Consider the following 21773-nt stretch of genomic DNA (forward strand, 5'->3'; position numbering starts at 1 on the left):
TTGCAGCTTAGACTTCTATTTATTTTACAAAGACACTCTAGAGTAATTACACATTTGGCAGGTTAATGCTAAATTCAAATTTAAAAAGTAAGATTAGCTTTTATAATATAATGAACGGCCAATTTCTTATATCCTGCCCTTGGGTGCATCCCAATACTGCCTCCTGGTGGTACTGCAGCTTAATTGCAGGAACAGGTTTTTGAAAAACAGTTGTTTGAAAGATGAAACCTCAGGTGATTACAAACACCATGACATTAAGCAATGTAGCCCTGAGGTCTGTGGTGGGAGAGCTGTGACCAAACATCCATCTCAATCCTTTGAGAGAGACTACTGTGACCTCTGCTGTTCTAAGAAATAAACTAAGAAATGAACTAAGAAATAAAATCACCACCTAGAAAATTTGGCTTTATTTTTTTTAATGTTTATTTATTTTGAGAGACAGAGAGAGTGTGAGAGGGCTAGGGACAGAGGGGGGAACAGAGGATCCGAGGAGGGCTCTGTGATGACAGCTGAGAACCCGATGCAGGGCTCGACCTCATAAACCATGAGAGCATGACGTGAGCTGAAGTTGGACGCTTAACTGACTGAACCACTCAGGCGCCCTGAAAATTGGCTCTATTAATATCCAAATTCAGACCAGTCAAACCAAGTTATTAAGTGGCATTGGAAAAAGAAAGACGTGGTACACTCAGGTTCTGTTACTTCAACCTGCACATCTCAGACAGCTTGGCATTCGGTGTGAACTGGAAAAAACACCCGCCTGAGTCCTCCAAAGTTGGTTTAAGAAACTGATTGGCCCATTTCCCTCCAGTGACTCCTGGGTTGTGACAATTCGGGTCATGCAAAACCTCCATAACGCTTCATACCAAATGTCTGACCCAAAACCATCTTGTGTACTTCAAGATCCGGGGCAAACCCCACCTTCATGGTATCCTCCTTTCTGCCTCAAGACTGAAGTGAATTCTCCTTCTATCTTTTAGATAGCCCTGTCTACAGTAGTCCCCTCTACCGCTCTATGCTTATATAATGTTACACCATTTATTTCCTTCACTCCCCTATCACGTGCTGTGGTTACCTTACCAGGCTATGTTTTTGTTTGTTTCCTGTGGGTCTCTCCCCGCAGAATGGATGCCTCCTGAGGGCAGGGACCTAGCCTGTTCTGCTCGCTACTGCATACCTCGCTCCTTGCACAGTGTTTAGCACGTGGTAGATGCTGAATATGTATTTGCTGAAAGAATACACATTTAGTGGTGCTGAAGGTGTTACAGTCAGTCCTATGCTTGCTGCTGAGATTGTACAAATTATTTAGCGGACAATTTAGCGATACGAATCAAACTTCGTTACGCGAATATAGTAGTGAAGTGTAAAAAATAACCCAAGCGTTTGTCAAGAAAATGGAAATAAGTGATGTGCGTCAAATAGTAATATGCTATGCAGCCATCAGAGATGATCAGGGGCACTCGCACAAGGGCCATCCTTAGGGGCACCTGGGTGGCTTGGTCAGTTAAACATCCGATTTTGGCTCAGGTCATGATCTCACAGTTCATCGGTTCAGGCCCCATGTCAGGCTCTGCACTGACAGTGCAGAGCCTGCTTGAGATTCTCTCTCTCTCTCTCTCTCTCTCTCTCTCTCTGCCCCTCCCCCACTTGTTCTCTCTCTCTCTCTCTCTCAAAAATAAGTAAACTTAAAAAAAAAGATGATCATCATCTCTATTTACTGACATGAAAAAATGTCCATGACATATATTTAAACTCAGAGACAAAAACAAAAAACATGCATAATGGTTAATTTTACGTGTCAACTTAAGTGGGCCATGGAGTGCCCAAATATTTGGTCAAATCTTATTTTGCATGTTTCTGAGTCTGTGAAAGTGGGTTTTGTTTTGTGTTATTTCAGATGAGAAAAACATTTATACACATTTTTTTTTTGAGAAAAACATTTAAATCAAGAGATCCAGTAAAGCTGATTGCCATCCTTAATGTGGGTGGGCCCTATTTAATCAGTTGAAGACCTAAATAGCACAAAAAGGCTGACCGTCCTCTGGTAAGAGGAAATTCTTCCCACCCGCCTGCCTTCAGACTGAGACGCTGATGTTTCTCTTGCCTTCAGACTCAAACTGAAACATGAGCTCTTCCCGCTTTTTAGCCTGCCAGCCTTCAGCCTGGAGCTGTATCAGCGGCCATGGTGATTCTCAGGTCTTCAGACTCACTCTGGAACTAAACCGTCAGCTCTCTGGGGTCTCCAGCTTGCCGACTCATCCTGCAGGTCTCGAGACTTGCCAAACTCCATAGCTGCACGAGACAATTCCTTATAATAGATCTGTATCTGTGTATCTATCTATATTGATGTATCTGTAGCTATCTCTCCATACGTAGACAGAGATATAGATACAGCCTATTGGTTAGAGAACCCTGACCAACATAACACGTATAACAGAATCTCATTTTGTTAAAATATCACGACAAGGTAGGTTTAGTTGTGAAGGCTTGATCGCAGTATGTCCGATCCGCTCAGGACTCCCTGTATCCGTTGCTCTTCCACGGTCCCTTTCACAGCGACACTAGGTACCCATTTAACTTGGTTTTGACCAGTGCGACAGCAGTAAATGTGACGTAAGCAAGGACCTGGAAAGTGTCCGCATGCAGTTTGCCTTTCCGCAGCTCTTGAAACCTGAGGATGCCGTGTGAGCCAGCCCAGGCTAGGCTGCCGGAGTAAGAAGAAGTCACTGCAGAAAGGCCCCAGATGTCCTCCCTGTGCTGGTCAAGGCCAGTCCATCAGTTGACCGTGAGGTCACGTGAGACCTGACTGCCAGAACTGCCCGGCTGAACTCAGTACAAATTGCCGACCTGAAGAATCATGAGCTAAAGAAATGGTTGGTATTTCAAGCTACTAAGTTTGGGGATGGTTTCTTATAAAGCAAACAATAATTAATAAACTATAATAGAAGAAAAAACCCAGAGGTCTGTATTCTAAATTGTCAGTAGCTGTGATTTCTGTATATATCTTTACATTCTGTTAATGAGAATATATTATGTCTGTGAGCATTAAAAAAAAAACCCACATTTTCATTTTGAAAAATTAATTTTTAAAAAATTGTTTTAATGTTTTATTTTTGAGAGACAGAAAGAGAGACAGAGTGTGAGTAGGGGAGGGGCAGAGAGCAGGGGACACACAGAATCTGAAGCAGGCTCCAGGCTCTGAGCTGTCAGCACAGAGCCAGATGCGGGGCTTGAACTCATGAACTGTGAGATCATGACCTGAGCTGAAGTCAGACTGACTGAGCCACCCAGGCTCCCCCAAAAATTAATTCTTTAAAAGTGACCGCAGGGCACCTGGGTGGCTCAGTCAGCTGAGCGTCCAACTTCGGCTCGGGTCATGATCTCGCAGTTCGTGGTTCAAGTCCCACATCAGGCTCTGTGCTGACAGCTCGGAGCCTGGAGCTGCTTCAGATTCTGTGTCTCCCTCTCTCACTGCTCCTCCCCTGCTCACACTCTGTCTCTCTCTCTCTCTCAAAAATAAAGATTAAAAAAAATATTTTTAAGTGACCTCTCCCTTCTCAGATTTCTTGTGGTACTTACTGTTTGCACAACCAATACTCCAATTAATAATAAAGTGTTTTGATACCTTTAACTGATCTTTAAGGTTTTCACTGTTATTTGACTATGGGACTAGAACATGCAGTCGTATGTACTTGTGTGTGTGCGTGTGCGTGTGTGTGTGTGTGTGTGTGTGTGTGTATCTTCCACAGGTATTAAACCTATAACTGCCATATAGCACGGGTCATAAACGATTGGCTTTACTTTGATTTCAAATCAAAATTTTATATTAAGAAGTAAAGCAGAGTGAGAAACGGAATAGCTGCAGGATAGAGAGAGTCCCTGGCAACGTCAATGTGTGAAATTAGTGGCTGCCGGAAAAGCCAATACCAATGTACTCGGTGCCATTTGCACCTGCACATGCCCTGTGCTAAGAGCGGGGGTTCCCTTGGTTACACCAGGATTCCAGGCTTCAACTTCCAATGTCGAGATTAACTCAATTGATTGAAACCATATATATATATATATATATATATATATATATATATATATATATATACACAAACCAGTAAATTAAACAAATCTTGGAACTTTAGAACACAAATTTCAAGTTCTGTTAGAGAGGTAATCTGGAAAGAGAGTCATTTTTAAAGATGGTACAATAAATAACATGGAAAAAAACTGGGCAAACCAAAAGAAAACCAAGAGTGTAAACGTAAAACAGATCATCCTCAACTAATTTTCTAGAATTTAGTTTTTAGACAGTATGGCCAAGAGGCCAAAAATTATCCACCTACAACCAAGTTAATAAAGAAAAATAGGGGCGCCTGGGTGGCTCAATTGGTTAAGCGCCCGACTTCGGCTCAGGTCATGATTTCGCGGTCCGTGAGTTCGAGCCCCGCGTCGGGCTCTGTGCTGACAGCTCAGAGCCTGGAGCCTGTTTCAGATTCTGTGTCTCCCTCTCTCCCTGCCCCTCCCCTGTTCATGCTCTGTGTCTCTCTATCTCAAAAATAAATAAACATTAAAAAAGTTTAAAAAAGAAAGAAAGAAAGAAAGAAAGAAAGAAAGAAAGAAAGAAAGAAAGAAAGAAAGAAAAAAATATAGAAGGCAGGCATCATTCCACTTTCTTTGATTTTCCAAAAAGACTCCATGCACACTTTTAAGAGGAAGGTGATACAGAAAAAAACCCCAAAAAAACAGTATGTTAAAAACAAGGCAAGTGGTAAATTAGACACTGAAGCAAGATGGCCACCGCCTTCAGCTGCCAGAGGGTCACCGGCCTACCTTGAGGAGTGCCATTACTCACCATAAAGCTAAGTGGCTCTGACGAGGACACCGGGGCTCTAAAATCTGCTGGCAGCACTAAAATGGGAGTTGGGAAGAATGAGGAGCTGTGTGACCAGGTTTCAAAGAATTTGAATCATTTAGGTAATTGGGCCAGCAGATGGCTAATGCGGTTCATTTTGCGAGACTGAAATGATTAGTCTGGGAGAGAGAAGCTAATCTAGTAATAATGATCTTCCATTTATGTGGTATTATTTTTTACAAAGCACCTTTCACCACGAGGTTCCCACAAGGCCTCTGTGAAGGCTGTGCGCGGTTGGCTAAGACGTTACAGGTGGAGGGAGAAGCATAGAAGGAGAAGTGTAATCCGCACAACGGTGGCCCAGACGGGAGGAGGGGGCCCTCACAAGAGAAGCAGGGGAGCCCCAGGGTGGTTCACCAAATAGAGATATCTTTTGGGCACTCAGCTGGGAGAACTCAACCAGCAGAATATTTGCACGATTCTGAATGGTGACTCATGAGAGATTAGGGCGTTATTTCCTGGGGGTAAGATCTCAATTCTGCATATACCCGATTTCAAGGTTTTTCTCTAAACAAAGGTTTAAAGAGATTAGCTTTATCTTGCTAAAATGATGAAAACATACACACACCAAAAAACCCTCAATTGGTCAAATGAAACTTTTCAGTTTTGCGAAAACTTCCCAAGACTGAACAGGTGATTTCGGTGAGAAGTGGTCCCAGGGGAAACAGAGAGAGAGAGAGAGAGAGAGAGAGAGAGAACGTTGTTCTACAAATCCCTCCTTCAGAAGAAAACTGCTCTCCTTTCTTTCCCACCCTGTCATCCGCCAGCCCCCTCCCTTCCTGCTCCCATCCTCCTAGCTCTCGGTCAACAGAGGGTGTTGGATGCAACTGGGGGGCAGCGCGGCTGGACGTTCATGCAGTAAGAGCCAGTTCTCCAGTCCTGCTCATCGCCCCTTCACCAGCCACCTCGAATAAGCAAACAGGAGCCTCTGGGACATTTTGAGAGCCTGGATTTTCTATCCGCCTAAAACACATCGATATCACCTACTACAGATCAAGTATGGCTTAGGGTGAGTCGGGAGCAATCAGTCAGCTTACATGGGATGTCAAGCAATCAGAAGCCCAGAGAACAGGGACAATGGAACTTGCCTTGTGTGGCTTCAGAGGCACCTGAGTTCCAAATTCCAAAAGCTCAGCGGTTAAAAACGCAGCGTCTCTTGTTTATATAACCAGGGCAAGTATTTACACTAATCGTCTCTCCCGGGGGCAGATGGGAGAGCATCCAACTGCGTCTCCAAGTCAGACTGCTGTTAGAAGGCGGGATTCTGCGGATCTCCGGGAGCACGGGGCAGGGAGGGATGAGTCCCGGGCCTGGAGGGCTGTGATTCTTGCTCCCATCCACCTGGGCGCCATCCTATTGCTAGAGGGTCAGATTCGAGTCAGACCTCAGCCCACCTCACAGGGAAGTCACCCTGAAAAGACTGCGGACTGTTAGCATTAGGCTACGAGCAATCTCGGACCGTGTCATGCAGATTCCAGGCCCTCATACTCTACTTCTCCTGCGCCCTTTCTAAACCACGGTCAGCCATTATTACGTGCAGTTGCAGACAGCGTTTTTTTTTTCTTTTTTCTTTTTTAACATTTATTTATTTTTGAGAGACAGAGAGAGAGGCAGAGCGTGAGCAGGGGAGGGGCAGAGAGAGAGGGAGACACAGACTCCGAAGCAGGTTCCAGGCTCTGAGCTGTCAGCACAGAGCCCAACGGGGGGCTCAGACTCATGAACCTCAAGATCATGACCTGAGCTGAAGTCAGACGCTCAACCGACTGAGCCACCCAGGCGCCCCAACCCCACACATTTGAAAGTGAAAAAAAAAATGGTGAAATTAATTTTCTTACTGAGAATGTTAGGTGAGTTTCAGGTCAACAATATAATGATTTGGGGTTCGTATATACCGTGACAGCGATCACCAGTGTAAATGTAGTTAACATCACTCACCATGCAGGGTTACAGGTGTTTTCTTTATGATGAGGGCTCTTAAGATCTACTCTCTTGGCAACTTCCAAACATGCAACACGGTGTCATTAAGTAGTCACCATGCTGCACATTCCATTCCATGATTTACTTCATCTTATAACCAGAAGGTTGTATTGCAATTAATTTTCATAATTGTATAAAAAACTTTATTAACCCAATATATTCAAAATATCATTACAACATGTAATCAATATTTTTTTTAAATGTTTACTTAGTTATTTCGAGAGACAGGAGAGAATGTGAGCAGGGGAGGGACAGAGAAAGAGGGAGAGAGAGAATCCCAAGCAGGCTCTGTGCTGTCAGGGCAGAGCCGGATGCGGGGCTCAGACTCATGACCGTGAGATCATGACCTGAGCCAAAATCAAGAGTTGACCCATAACCGACGGAGCCGCCCGGGTGCCCCTATAATCAATATTTTTAAGAATTGCTGAGAAGTGTAGTACTTTTTTCTGACTACATCTTTGAAATCCAACGTGTATTTGACACAATTTACACTAGCCCCAAGCGGCCAGTGGCTGCCATATTGATCAGAGCAGCTCTAGAGCTTAAATTGGGCCATCGTGTGCTAGAAAAAACATCAGAAGGTCTGTCTTCAAAGTCCCGTGTGACCTGAGGCTCTTCCCTTCTTAAATCATTACGAGTCGTAAACGTTTGTGGCTGAGGGTGATTTCTCAACTGGAAAAACATTTCGTCACAGCTCTCGTCTCTTTTCAACTAATGCTAACAAAGAGCCACCTGCTCTCAGAGCCCTCTCACCCTGCCATAAGCCACACTCTCTCTCCTCCTTGTGGCCAAAGGCCTACATCTCCTCCTCTGCTTCATCTTCCATGTCCCTCTCACATTCTGAATAGGCACACCACCTCCAGGCACATCTCACATCTAGTTCTCACCCCTGAACGCCTGTAAACTGAATTGTGATAGCACATTGCTGCAAACCTCCGGCAGCTTTATAACGCCACTCAGTAGCTGCAAGCAAAGCAGTCCAGGCAGGGAGGTCCTCTTAGCCACAGTGCTTCAGTAACACATCCGTGCCCTTTGGCTTTCTCATCTGTCTTGCAGTTTTTGTTGTCGTTGTTGTTTTCACAAACACAGCTACAAAAACTATTGTGAAATGTATACCCTCCTATCCCGCCTATCCTTCTTTAATTACAGGGCCCTAAAAAGTTTTCTGGGTATAAATTTTATTCAAGAAAAACCTCAGAGGATGTTATCCAAGGGATACTCCACCAGAAGAAATCCAAATCTGGCATACATTAGCATCCATGCTGTTCCAGGTTATTTTGGAGTATCTTGGGAATTGCAGACATTTAGCTTAAAGGTCCTTCGTAGGTCCTTTTACAGATGGCAGTTTTATGATGCTTTATGCTATAACAAGAAGCTAATAAATGGGGGTACTTACCCCTTCCCCTCTCATCTGACACCAGAAGAAAGTAGCCACTGGGTTTCTCGGAGCATCCTCACTGTTCTTGGCACGAGATGATGCCAGCAAGTGAAAGTTGCTAAGTGCTGGCTTTTAGAAAGAAAATGAGATGCATGCGTTAGGTCTCAGCATGACTTAAGGAAAGTGCCAAGTTCAGTATTTTTTAAATATTCTCACCATAGGGACAGGAGGGGTAAAAAAGGTGTCAGAATAATCTATATCCAAAGGCTTTTTAATTGTGACTTGACTGTAGTTTTCATCTGCTGGTTTTATTAAACTCCTGCACACTAGGAAAGAATACACACGTTAGCAGGTATGACCCCTACTGGCATTCTCTACGGGCATTGGGATGGAGGACTGCAGAGTGCAGACCTTTTAAGGCATTATTTAAGGTTCTCCTCAACTGTCCACACCGCACATTGATTTTCTGTCACAGCTCTATGTCTGGAGGGCTGGTACTCGCCATTGATCCACAGAGAGCATTTTTAGTGCATCAAAGAGGTACGGAAGGTGAGACTCCAAGGGAAAGACAAGAACCATGCTTTTAGGGAGGGACATGGCTCAGCAGTGTAAAAGTCACATCAAATATTAAGCTGAACTTGAGATTTTTTTTTAATGTTCTGAAATCTGTTGACATATGAGACTCAATGGGACACAAAAAAGGAAGGGATTATTAGCTCTTCTAATGGAAAAACTCCCCCTAAAGGAATGGAGCAAGCTGCAGGAACTGATAAATTGAATTCTGCATTTATCTTTTTGTGGAGGACTTGAGTGTTGTAAATCACAAGCGTCCAGGCTGTGAAGTTCAATCAGTCAAGATGCTATGTTAAGAAGTCAAGGTCAATCCAAGGACAAGCTGGTCAGCTTTGCTCCACTGTCAAGGGTTGTCCCGCGAACTCTAAGATGGATCCGTGCTGTTCTCAGGAACAGGAAGTAGCTGACTTCATGGGATTTATTACAGTAAAGGGCAAAACTGCTCTGGAGAAAAGAGCTGCCCACCTCCCAGGCCGGAACGCCAAAGCCCATGGAAATTCTATGCATCCAAAGGGTTAGATGCAGGCTCGCTATATTAGTCAGATCAGGCCACCATAACACAATGCCACAGACTGGGTGGCTTAACAGCAGAAATCTGTCACCATTTCAGAGGCCACAAGTCCAAGATCAGAGTGCCAGCATGGTAGGGTTTTGGTAAAATATCTATTCCTGGCAAAGAGGTATTTGTTTACCATATGTTCACCTGGCCTTTCCTTGGTGGGTGTGTTTATGGGGAAAGAGAGATGGCTGATGGCTCTTCCACTCTTTATAAAACCACCAATCCTCTCAGCATTAAGACCCCACATTTCAGCTCATTTAATTTCAATTACCTCCTAACTGATGCATGTGCTATCTCCAAATGCAGTCACATTGGGGGTTAGGGCTTCAGCATATGAATTGGTGGGTGGGGGCAGGGAAACACAATTCAGTCCAGAGATCTTCTCTTCCTTATACAGCCTTCTCTCACCTCCCTAAATGGACACAGACTTCACTTAAAAAAAAAAAAAAAAGAAAGGAAAGGAAAGGAAAGGAAAGGAAAGGAAAGGAAAGGAAAGGAAAGGAAAGGAAAGGAAAGGAAAGGAAAGGAAAGGAAAAAGAAAGAGGATATCTTTTCTTCTTTGAGTGAGATGTTTAGACACCTTTTACCCAAACTTTTTTCTGGATACTAATAGAGTTACATGTGTACGTGAGTAATGAAAAGATAATCCACTTATACCTAAGCGGATAACTAACTCAACTCATGAAGGCTGTGAAGACAAAAAGCAAGGCTAAAGGAAGACCATTATGAATCTAAAACGTGAGTTTCCAATATCATGACTTACATAGTTCCTGGTACTAAATAGACCCTCACTGTTGAAAGAAAGAATGAATGAATATTTTTCTAATAATGGAAGAAGACTAATATTAATTGAAATCAAAGCCAGAAATGGCCTCATTCATCAATGCTTATTCAAGACTAAAGTTGACCTAAAATGAGTTTTCTTTTAAAATCGGGATTTCAGAATATAAAACTGTAGCATTTCAAATACGGATAATTACATTTCTTATCAAATGCACTGGTTCTTGTAAAATAATTCAGTTTAATATATATCCAGCTTAATTAAAATTTATAAGTGGTTGTGGACCAAACCAAGTGTATCTTAATTAAATCTGAACATGGCTCACAGATGTTAAGGTTGACCCCAATTTTAATAGAGGAGAAGGAAATACAATCATTAGGGACTTGGCTGAGTAATTTTGGTCAGGTGGAAAGCAAGATGAATGGGAGGCCAAGACAGTCTCTTCTTTTTTTTTTTTTAAGTATATTTATTTATTTGAAAGAGAGAGCACATAAGCAAAAGCAGGGGAGGGGCAGAAAGAAACTGAGAGAGAGAGAGAGAGAGAGAGAGAGAGAATCCCAAGCAGGCTCTGCACTGTCAGTGTAGAGCCCAATGCAGGGCTCGAACTCTGAACCGTGAGATCACGACCTGACCCGAAATGAAGAGTCGGATGCTTAACCAACTAAGCCACCCCGGTGCCTCGACAGTCCCTTCTACTTAAGGCTGGAAAGTAAATGACCCACTAGCTAGAACATACAGAAAGATAGCATGACCTGCCCAGCCAGCCACTGAAATGGAAGTAGGCAGCTATAGGGTGAACATTGAAGTCAATCATCAAGTAACCAACCCACACGTGATAAGGGAGGAGGGGGACTTGCTCTGGAAACTCACACATCCTAGAATTTTCCTGTCAGTTCTGCCACTGTTCAAACTAATCAGGAATGGAGACAGAGAAGGAGACAGAGCCAGGCCAACACTGAAGACTGAGGGTCCACACCAATAAGATTACCAGATAAAACAGAGAGTGCCCAGTTTGCTTAGAATTTCAGATGAACAATGAATAATTCTTTGCATACTTATGGTACGTCCCATGCAATAGACATCCTGTATTTTTTTTTCCGCTGAATTTGGCAACCCTCTCTGCACGAACCATCTCAGAGCTGTAACAAAAAGCTTGTCAAGGACTTTCCTGTAATTCCAATATAAACCACAATATTGGTTGACCAGCCATCTGAAATGGTAACCGCACACCTGAATCACACTGTTGCCAGCCCTTGGAGGGGGCAGGGAGAGACAGCCTGCATTCTAACATTCTTGTCTTTCCAATCTGCCTGGTCCTGGTCGGGAGTCCTTCTTTTTAATGTATCTCCCCGAGAGCAGCCCAGACCCGGAGGAACATGACAGTCAGAGGGAACTACGCTGGTCAGAAAATCAATCTAGAAGCATTTATTTCAGGTCTCTTTTGTAAACAAGGCTATGCTGGTGATCACATCTGAAACAAAAACAGACAGCACTTACCCGCTCCAGGAAAGACCCTGGGCAGGTAGAGAAACTAAGGCCCTACACGGAAAAGGAGGTGGTCTTCCCAAGGTTTAGGTGGCTCTTAACTGGCAAAGCTAAGAGTGTTAAACTACTCAATTATCCTTCCACAAGCTTTTCAGCACGTAATAAAGTTTATAAATGGTACAGCCCCTCTGAAAAAAATTAATCCTTTCCAATGTGGATGCTCAGAAAAGATTGACATGGGTTAAAACATATTCATTTATTCACTGATTTCATTCACCAATATTTTTTGTTATGAGTTCTGTGCCCAGCACCGTTGCAGATGCTGAGCCCACGGATGCAATGCCTGCCTGTAAACAGACTGACCCCACGCTCCCCGCACTCTTTCCTGTCTCTGCTGGGCACAGCCAGACTACATTTCCCAGCCTGCCTTGCAGCTCTGCGGCCATGTGACTGAGCAGTAGCCAGTGGAATGGGGGCAGGAAGTGACGACGGGTGTTCCCAGCCCAGGTCCATTGAAAATCTTCCGCGTGAAATCCTCCATCTGTCTCCCTCCCCTGGCTGCCAGATGGAGGCAGAGGATCCCACAGCGAGCCCCAGCAAAGGAAGGAGGAGACCCCAAAATGGGCACCTGGAAGGCTTGTACCCCAAAGAGTCACATGGAACAGACATTTGGAAAAAGTGAATAATCTTCCACTGTGCGAAATCACAGAGGTGTAGAAGTTACTTGTTACAACAGTGAACTACCCTGATGCACTGCCTTGGTAGGATTTACAAGGGAAGTCAGGTAATAGACCAATACACAAATGAAAACAGATATGATTACAAGTTAATTACGACCTGTGAGTGTTCTTCAGGAACAACCAGAGTGCAGCAATGAAGCATAACAGATGAGCAAGGAGGCTGCTTTGGACATGGCTAGTAATGAGCCAATTAGAATAAGGATGGCAAGAGGAACATTGGGTGCTTATGGAGCATTCCCTCCATGGCAGGCCTTGGGATAAGCACTTTATCCACTTAAACTCATCTGCTCTCATGACAAGCCTACAAGGTGGGGATTATCAGTATCTTCATTTTACAGACAAAAATAAGGATGCTTGGGGCCAGCATATATTCTGATTGGTTGAAGTCTATGCTATAGCATAGCAGTTATTAAGTCATTTTAATGCTGGCCCTAGGTTAGGGGATGATGGGTGGGTGTAATTTTGGGTAGAGCAGGGGCTGATTTTGCCAACTAAGGGGAGATTTCGCCAACTAAGAGACCTTTGACAATGTCTGGAGCCATTTTTAGTTGTCAAACTTGGCATGGGGGGATGCTACTGACGTCTACTTGGAAGAAGCCAGGAACACTACTAAACACTCTATAATACATATGTCAGACCCCCACAACAAAGAATTATGCAGTCCCAAGTGTCAGCAGGGCCAAGGTTGAGAAGTCCTGAGGGACGGAGAAGAGTGTATGCAATGCTCCTAGGGCAGGAGAGTCCCAGCACAGCCAGTGGTAAGTGTACATGAGACAGAGGAGAACAAGTTAGCAAGCTGGGCAGAGAGGAACAAGAGTACCCTGTAAGTGATGGCGGGAGCTGGGATTTTACCTTATAGAGGATAGAACAGAAAAGGGGTCAGAGTCATAACGCTGCTATGGTGGTCCAGGTGAGATGTCAAGAAAGTTGGAATAGGGGCGCCTGGGTGGCTCAGTCGGTTGAGCGACCGACTTGGGCTCAGGTCATGATCTCACGGTTTGTGAGTTCGAGCCTGGTGTCGGGCTCTGTGCTGACAGCTCAGAGGCTGGAGCCTGCTTCGGATTCTGTGTCTCCTTCTCTCTCTGCCCCTCCCCAGCTCATTCTCATTCTCATTCTCTCTCTCAAAAATAAACATTTAAACAAAAAAAGAATTTTGGAACAAAGAGAAGTGGAGAGGTGGAGAAAAGCAAATGTACCCTGGTGGGGGATAGGGGATATGGCAGGATATATGGATGGTTTGCACAGGGAGGGGGATGGGGAAGCAGCCTCGGTGGGCAGCTGGCTGGTGGGGGTGTCATTTACTGATTATGGAAAGGAAGGACGACATGACAACTCTGAGACCAGACTGTGAGCCAACAGACCAGATGTATCAGATGCAGGGCTCTCAGGTTCACATCACATCGTTTGGGCTAGAGACTGATGTGTGGAGGTCAGGAGAACAAATCTGACCTCTCAAGGGCAGAGAGAGTAGGGAGATGAAAAGTGAGCCGCAGGGCCCTCGAACAGTTGCAGTTGGGGAGAATCAGAGGAACAAGAGATGGGAAAAAGAAAGACGCCAGATCAGAAGAAATCCTGAAGTGTGAGAGAGGGTCTTCCAGAAAAAGAGTCATCCTCTGTTCCAATTCGAGTGAGAAACAGAATGAAACGGAATGTGGAGACCACCGGTGAACTTGAAGAGAGCCAGTCAAAACAGAAGTGGGTGAAAACCAGATGAGAAGGTTCTGCCATCGTAAACAAACGGAGACAGCGTGTGTATACAATTCTTACGAGATTGCGGATGTCTGCTGCGAAACAGGGCAGAATGATGGGGCGCTAACTGCAGCAGGAGAGGGTCAAAGAAGACTTAAGTGGATCAGAAAAAACCACAGCCTGTTTGTGTGCTGTGAAAAATATGCTGGCGGAGAGAAACTGAAGTCGCAGGAAGGAAGGAAAGGAACACGAAGTGAGTTAAATCCTTGAGAAAACAGCAGGAATGGTGGCCTCTGGACAACAGAGGCCTAGGGACGGAGAAAGGACAAGGACTCCCAGGGCTGGTAGGCCTCTAGATTTGATGGTGCTAAATTAAGATGCTTCCACCTAGGGGCAGTCGGTTAAGCATCCGACTTCAGCTCAGGTCATGATCTCATGGTCTGTAAGTTGGAGCCCTGCATTGGGCTCTGTGCTGACAGCTGGGAGCCTGGAGCCTGCTTCGGATTCTGTGTCTCCCTCTCTCTCTGCCCCTCCCCTGCTCATGCTCTGTCTCTCTCTGTCTCAAAAATAAATAGAAACATTACAAAATAAAATTAAATTAAATTAAAAAAAGATGCTTCCATCTAATTCCTTCTATTTCCATCTAGTTAGCTGATGACCTGGCTGTGGAAGGGATGGGAAGGAAGAGAGGCTTGGAGATTTAAGGAGAAAAATTGAGGCATGAAATAGTTATCCCAGAGAATGGAGAGCAGATATTGCATGGCGGGGAAAAAAAAAAAAAAAAGAGAAAGATTTGGTGGGCAGTCTTGGGAAGTCACTGGAAGTTTGAAACCATGATCGTGAAGTGAATTGAATCAGCTGGGTTGTCCGAAATTCTACAGCAACACCTGACAGGTCAGATGCAGACGTAGCCAGAGAAAACGCTGTGTGTTTCTGAGATTGGAGCGTGATCAATATAGCGGACTCCCCAGTGCGCCCCCAAGCCTTTGGACCCAGTCCCTTGCTATCTGGACCACAGACCTCGCTTTCTGCTCCCATCCTCTCCAGTCCCCCCGGTTGCAACTGCACCAAGCACTGAATCTTTATCCAGCAGGGTGACAGCATAGTCTGGCTCTTTCTCCATTTCCCCCAGCTCCATTTTTTTTTTTTTTTTTTTTGGTATAAACTTTATAAATCTATACACGGGGACTCACTTAGCTTTTGATAGGCAAAGACAAGTCATTGACTTTCAAACACCTCTTTCTCTTTCAAAAGGCCCAATTCTTGCAAATCAATAGCCTTAAATCACAAGACTATTGTCTCTTCATAAATTCTAAAAGCCGTCTAAGACACTCAGGCAGTAAGATAGGCGCAGTGTTCGCTGCCCTTGGCTTTCATGACAAAAGAATGAGGAAGTCCCCACCCCGTGGAAACCTGAGAGCAAGGAAAAGTAGGTGTGAAAAGCACCAAAAGGTGTGTGTCTGGAGGTATACTACGCTGGTGAATAAATCAAAACTGCTATTTTCCCGTAACAGTAGTTGAATGGTTCGTGCACAAATATGTTTATTATATGCTGGGGCGCCTGCAGGGCTCAGCTGGTTAAGTGTCCGACTTCAGCGCAAGTCATGGTCTCACGGTTCATGGGTTTGAGCCCCACATTGGGCTCTGCGCTGAGGCCTGCTTCAGATTCTGTGTCTCCTTTCTCTCTCTCTGCCCCTCCCCTGCTCGCTGTTTCTGTCTCTGTCTCTGTCTCTCTCTCTCAAAAATAAATAAACATTTAAAAAAACATATGTTATGTGCTTATACAATGGTTGGTCCCAGTTGTGAATGTATGTGCATGTGTGTGTTTGCTTAGAAACGAAGGCAGGACCGCCTCTGGAGTGTAGATGAGCGGGCAGTAGGATCCTGAGTAATATATGGATTTCTGAACTCTTCAAACATTCTGCCCTTGACATGTATTGTAGTTACCGTTAGAAAGAAATCGTAGATATACTTTTTAAAAAGAATGATCAAAGTAAAATAAAATTGTTGAAACGGGGCTTTTGCGTGTGTTGGCATTCTGAATCACACTTCTGTCACAGCAGAGAAAACCAATGCCAAGGGAGCTGCCAGCAAGTGTAGAGGGTCAGGGACAAACCAGGTCTGCACCCTCCTTCGTGTTGTCTCCAGGGCTCAGGGCACATGGCAGAAAGCACCTAGCGAATCTCTAGGTCGCTGTGACGCTTTCCAGTCCAAGCGTGGATTCCTGAGGATATCGCCAGCCCGGGGCTTCCGCACCTTCTTCTCCAGGCTCCAGTTCCAGAGGAGGTGAGTTTCCAAAAGCAAGACACTTTAAAAATCCTACCGTGCCATCAGAGGCCCTGGTCAAGTCTCAGAGCTGGATTCATTCTGAACCACCCCCCAAGTCTGAGAACTGCCTGGTGTGGTAGCTGAATAATGACCCCCAAGATGTCCACGTACCAGTCCCCAGACCGTGTGAATACATTGCCTTCTATGTCAAAAGAACCCTGCAGACGTGTCTGCAGATCTTGAGACGGAGGGACGATCCTGGGTTATCCAGGTGGGCCCAGGCTTGTAAACAGATCGGATGTAGCCAAGGAATGAATGGCCTTAGAAGCCGGAAGCACCAAGGACAGGTTATGCCCTGGAGCCTCGAGCAGGAACCAGCCCTGTCGACATCTTGATTTTAGCCAGCTGAGACGCCTTTCAGATTTCTGTAATCCCTGGAACTGTAACAGGATAAATATGTGCTGTTTTGAACCACTAAGTTTGTGGCAATTTGCTATAGCAGCCAAAGCGGGGGGGGGGGGGGGGGGGGGGGGAAGATACCTGACACAAAGCCAGAGAGAGGCCCCACCCCTCCATGCCCCCTGTCCCGATGGGATAATGGCTAGAGTCTTCAGCAAGCTCTTGCCTGTTACGGCGCTGCAGGGCTGCTCGGGGTTCATGGCCATTCACACATGTGCCTGCAGGGTCTGGATCAACAGAGGGCACTGAGCAAGGAGTACAGACCCTGTCTTCCTTTTGATTGTACTCGCTTCTGGAGCAGGAAGTGCTGAAAGCCTATCCTCGTTATCAAGAGGTCAAGCGTAAGTTCTGTTGGTGACAAGATTTGGCAATTTGTGGCTACTATCTTCTCAGTCAGGGGGCAGCGACTGAAATTCAAAAGGCAGTTGCACAAAAGGCATCACGGGAGCCCAGTGACTCCGGGCTTGGGTCTTACAGGCTGCCGTCCCGCCCTGGCCTCCTTCCTAATGACCCATCCGGTGTCGTGTCGGGCGTCCTTTAAATAGCTTGCATTTCCAGCTTTTCATCTGTAAGATCAGGATTAATTATGCCTTCTCTCCAGGGATGCTATAAAACCCTAAATAAAGTCTGTGCTAATTTTCACACCATGATCAGCCAATGATGTGAGCACAACCTGACCGATGAGGGCTCCCAACACCTCTGAATCAGGTGAGAGAGTGGTGCACTGCCACCTAATTCGTGACACCTCGCCAGGGGTGGAGCAAAGGATGGGAAAGCTGGACTGTTCTGGGCAAGAGAGAACCTACAGTCGCTGGCTGGCTGGCTCCCCTCCCCACCATACTCAGCTGCGATGTCTTCACGTTTAGCTCAAAGAATATTTCTTAAAGTGAAATGCGGGTGGAAGCCCAACACCCAACAAGTAAAAGCCATGAATGTGGGGTTATTTGGGTTGGCGTGAGACACAGATCTCAGCGCCCGGCTGGTCCCCTCTGGCTGCCCCAGACTCTCAGAAAAACCTTCATAAGGCTCAGGGGAGCTGATCGACAAAAGCCCTGTCCCCGTCCGTTCACAGGGAGGTGAGAGCCAGGGGTCCCACCGACTCCAGAATGTTTTTAATGACAACAGAGACCTTTCATGTGAAAAAACAGAGCCTTAGAATTATTGTCTCATTGGGCAAATGTCAGACTAGCACCGGAGTGTGAATTATGGAGCAAAGGGAGCCACAAGCATCCGATAAATTGACGCCTTGCTTCACGTCACCCCCGTCACCTGACTTGCAGCCCCGCGCTCTCTACATCAAACCACATGGCCCCTCATGCCTTCTCACACTACAGCATGTTTTCTCCTCTCTGCATCCCTGATTTGCCACTTCTAGAGCTTAACCCCTCTGGCTTTCCTTCCACTCTTCTCACACCCAGCTTTCGTGCAGTCCTGTGCACCTTAAAGACCCGTCTTTCTCCTGTGTGCCTTCCAGTCGGCCTCCCCATAAATACAGGGTAGTAGGAAATAAATGATGGTATATCCCAAGCACAGCGCCATGTGTTAACTAAGGAAAGGTCAGAGGAAAAGAAATCTGAAAAATAACACGACTTATAAAATGCATGGGTTGCATACACAAGTAGCTTTTAACAAGCGCAGATCTTGAGTGGGGTCCTGAATGGTTTCTGGGGGTGCGTCCTGGCACCTTGTCGTAGCTCTTATTGTTCTCTTTCTGCTCCCGGGTGGTGCCACTACCACTCGGCCCTTGGCTCACTACACCTCCCCCTTGGGTCCTCCACCGCCACCCTGTTCTACCAGCACGACAGGGCTCTTTCCCAGCGGCAGGTAGACATTAAGGTGCGGAAGGAGACGTGAAAGGCAGAACGACACCCAGCGGAGAATGTCTGCCTGGTACGGTCAGAAGAATAGCAAACGCATGTGGAAATAGATGAAAACCAGTCAAATGGGAAAAGCAAAGTCTGTTTATCCCGAACTTGCTAGAGCAAGGGAGTCGGCCGCCGTCACTCGAGCTTCGGCAGAGACTCAAAGGCAGGCAGAGGGGCAGCAAAGCTTCACGGGGGAAACCAGGGGTGGCTCCAGTGTGCCCTGATGGGAGGCTGTGGGCATGGGGGAGCTGGGGGCGGGCTCAGTGGAAGGCGGGCATCCTATGTGATTGGTCAAAGGTCCACATGGGGCTTCTCCGATTAGACCTAAGTCAGGGTGAGAACAAAAGTTAGGGGAGGTGCCAGTTATTAATCAAGTCCTGGCCATTTGGGGCCGACTATTGATGGGATTATTGCTTGGCTTCCTGGATTACTACTAGAGATAGTGGTCTGACTTACAGCAGGCTGGCTTCCTGGGCTGGTATGGGGATACTGGGTTGGTTGCCTGGGCAGGTTGCTACAGGTTGTGGGTCAGAGTTCTATTTATATATATATATATGGTCTGGCCAGCGTCCACTGTGTATTCAGTCCCCCAGGCAAGCAAAACAAGCAGTCATATATACGCTGTCCACATCTGCCTCCAGGGGACAGGAGAGTGCAAAGGGTTGACTGATGGCCCCTCCAGAAGTATGTCCGTATTCTAATCCTGAGTATCCATTTGGAAAAGAAGATCTTTACAGGTGTGATTAAGTTAAGGGTCTGGAGAGGAGATCATCCTAGATTACCCAGGTGGGCTCTTCATTCAACGACAGTGTCCCTAAAGGAGACAGATGAGGAGGAGACCAAGAGAGGAGGAACAGACCATGTGAAGACGGAGGCAGGGACTGGAGGGACACAGCCACAAGCCAAGGAACTTCTGGAGCCACCAAAACCTGGAAGAGGTGAGGAGAGATCCTCTCCTACAGCTATCAAGGGGCGTGGCCCTACTGACACATTGATCTTGTACTTTTGGCCTCCAGCACTGGGAGAGAATAAATTTATGCTGGTTTCAGGGACAGAATTCATGGTGGGTTATTACAGCAGAGGGGTTCCAGGACGCACGGGCATCATAACCCCCTTCCTCCAGGTCTGCTTCGCCTAAGGAGGAGACACAAGAAAAACGGATGTTCCCCATATCAAATACCCAAAATATGCAAAAGAAAACTGAAACATTCAAAATTTGGGTATTCCAAAATAACTTTACATTTCACACAAAGATAAATATCCAGATTTTTATTTCTTTGGCTTTTTATAAATATAGGCTCTCTTTGGTATGTGGTCAACAGTCCCTTGAGGGTGTATCTGTGGCTATTTACTTAAAAATGCACAGCAGCTAATACCATTTATACGTAGGTGATTAATAATAAACTTATTGAAAGAGCTTATTCACAACACCAGGGTAATATGCATGACAGGGACATTCATAACAGGGCATAACGGGCCAGAACATGTTACCTGAGAAACTAACTCATATTAGCATATTTAAGACTGGGCAAATTACCATCTTCGTACGTTCTCCCACCCCCCGGAGTTTCTCTCTCCCCTCTTCCTCGTCCTGCATCCTGGTCACTTCTGAGTTAGCCTTAGTATTTTAGAAGCAAAAAAACGTGTCTATGTTGCATTTATTTCCAAGTTAAAACCCCCAACCCTTCAAATTCTGGACTGATCGCCACTTTTCCCAATGCAACACCCTTGTCATATTAATCCTTTGTCCCTGATTAACTCTAGTAGCGTCTTTGTTTTCAAGCAATAGTGTCTAGAGATGTGATTAGCACATATAACAAATGCTCTTGGGAATTCACAGCAAGCCCCTCTCCACTCAGCATTCAGTTGCCATCACCTTGTGCCCACGGAGGATTGTACACTGTCCCTGAACATAGCCCCAGGAGCCGGTGGGCAAATTCGTATCCACACAGAGGCAAACATTTTAGAGAATCCATTGGTATATTCAAGTGTGGGTGACTCATGGATTCAACTCTTGCAAGATGTTGGCCTCTGCTGCCTACACGGTATTCCTGGATAGGACCCTGCGCACTGGCTGTCGGGAAATCAGGCCCCTTCTGGTACTATTCTAGCATCTTCCTTTTCTCCTCTTTGCAGATGGAAGAAGAAAGGATTGGTTCAAACATAAAGGGACACTCCATTTCAGCAGACCTACTTTCATAAATGAAAGCGAAGGACCCAGTCATCAACAAACGGACTTGGAAAGTCTCCAGCCCCCCAAATCAAATGTCAGACGTGTGTCACAAACCTTTAAAATGTGCATTTCCTAGAACTGCACTTCTAGAGATCGATCCTAAGGAAATACCAGAGAAGAGCAGAAGGACATATGTCAAGGATATTAATTGCATTGGTGTTTACTGTAGCAAAAAGAAAAAAGAAATCGGAGAGCAACCTAAATGTCCAGCCATAGATGATCAGTAAATACATTATGATACAGATTTTTAATGGAAAACCATGGGAGTCATTAAAATGAGGCTAAAGGAATACATCCACGGACACGGAAAATGTTTATCCCATATTTTAAGTGAAAGATTGCTTTAATGTCCTCTTCCTGCTGTAACAAATGACTGCAACCTTCGTGATTTAAAACAACAAAGACAAATGTATTATCTTGCAGTTCTGGAGGCTGGACACCACCTGTATTCCTTGGCTCGTGGTCCCTCCCTCCAGCTTCGAAACCAGGCATGTAGCATCTTCAAATCTCTCTCTTTGACCTCTGCTTCTGTCATCACACTTCCTCTGACTCTGACCTTCCTGCCTCCCTCTTATAAGGACCCCTGTGATTGCACTGGACCCACCCGGATAATCTAGGATAACCTTCCATCGCAAAATCCTTAACTAAATCACATCTAGAAAGTTCCTTTTGTCGGATAGGATAACATTCATAAATTCCTGGGATTAGACATGGACCTCTTTGGGGGACCGATATTCTTCCTGCCCCAAAAGATCAAACTGCAAAATAATAATACACGTAGGTAAATGTGATTCCAATTCTGCTTTTGACATAAATTATATAAGCATTAGGCACTGAGAGATTTTAGCAAGAGAATGATAGGA

At 45.5% G+C, this 21773-nt stretch overlaps 1 long non-coding RNA gene across 2 annotated transcripts in view; it reads right to left on the bottom strand.

Moving 5' to 3' along the window:
• Positions 1 to 21773, bottom strand: part of LOC131503827 (uncharacterized) — a 38819-nt gene continuing 17046 nt past the window's right edge. Inside the window, exons 1-3 of one of the 2 annotated variants that reach the window (XR_009257633.1) lie at positions 8475 to 10610; positions 8277 to 8387; positions 1 to 2292 (exon numbers count right to left, since the gene is read on the bottom strand). This is a non-coding gene — a long non-coding RNA (uncharacterized LOC131503827). Of the gene's footprint in view, positions 2293 to 8276; positions 8388 to 8474; positions 10611 to 21773 lie in introns of those variants that run through there. The other variant, XR_009257634.1, reaches the window with a different exon arrangement.

Source organism: Neofelis nebulosa, chromosome 1, assembly GCF_028018385.1.
Source record: "Neofelis nebulosa isolate mNeoNeb1 chromosome 1, mNeoNeb1.pri, whole genome shotgun sequence".
Lineage (NCBI taxonomy): Eukaryota > Metazoa > Chordata > Mammalia > Carnivora > Felidae > Neofelis > Neofelis nebulosa.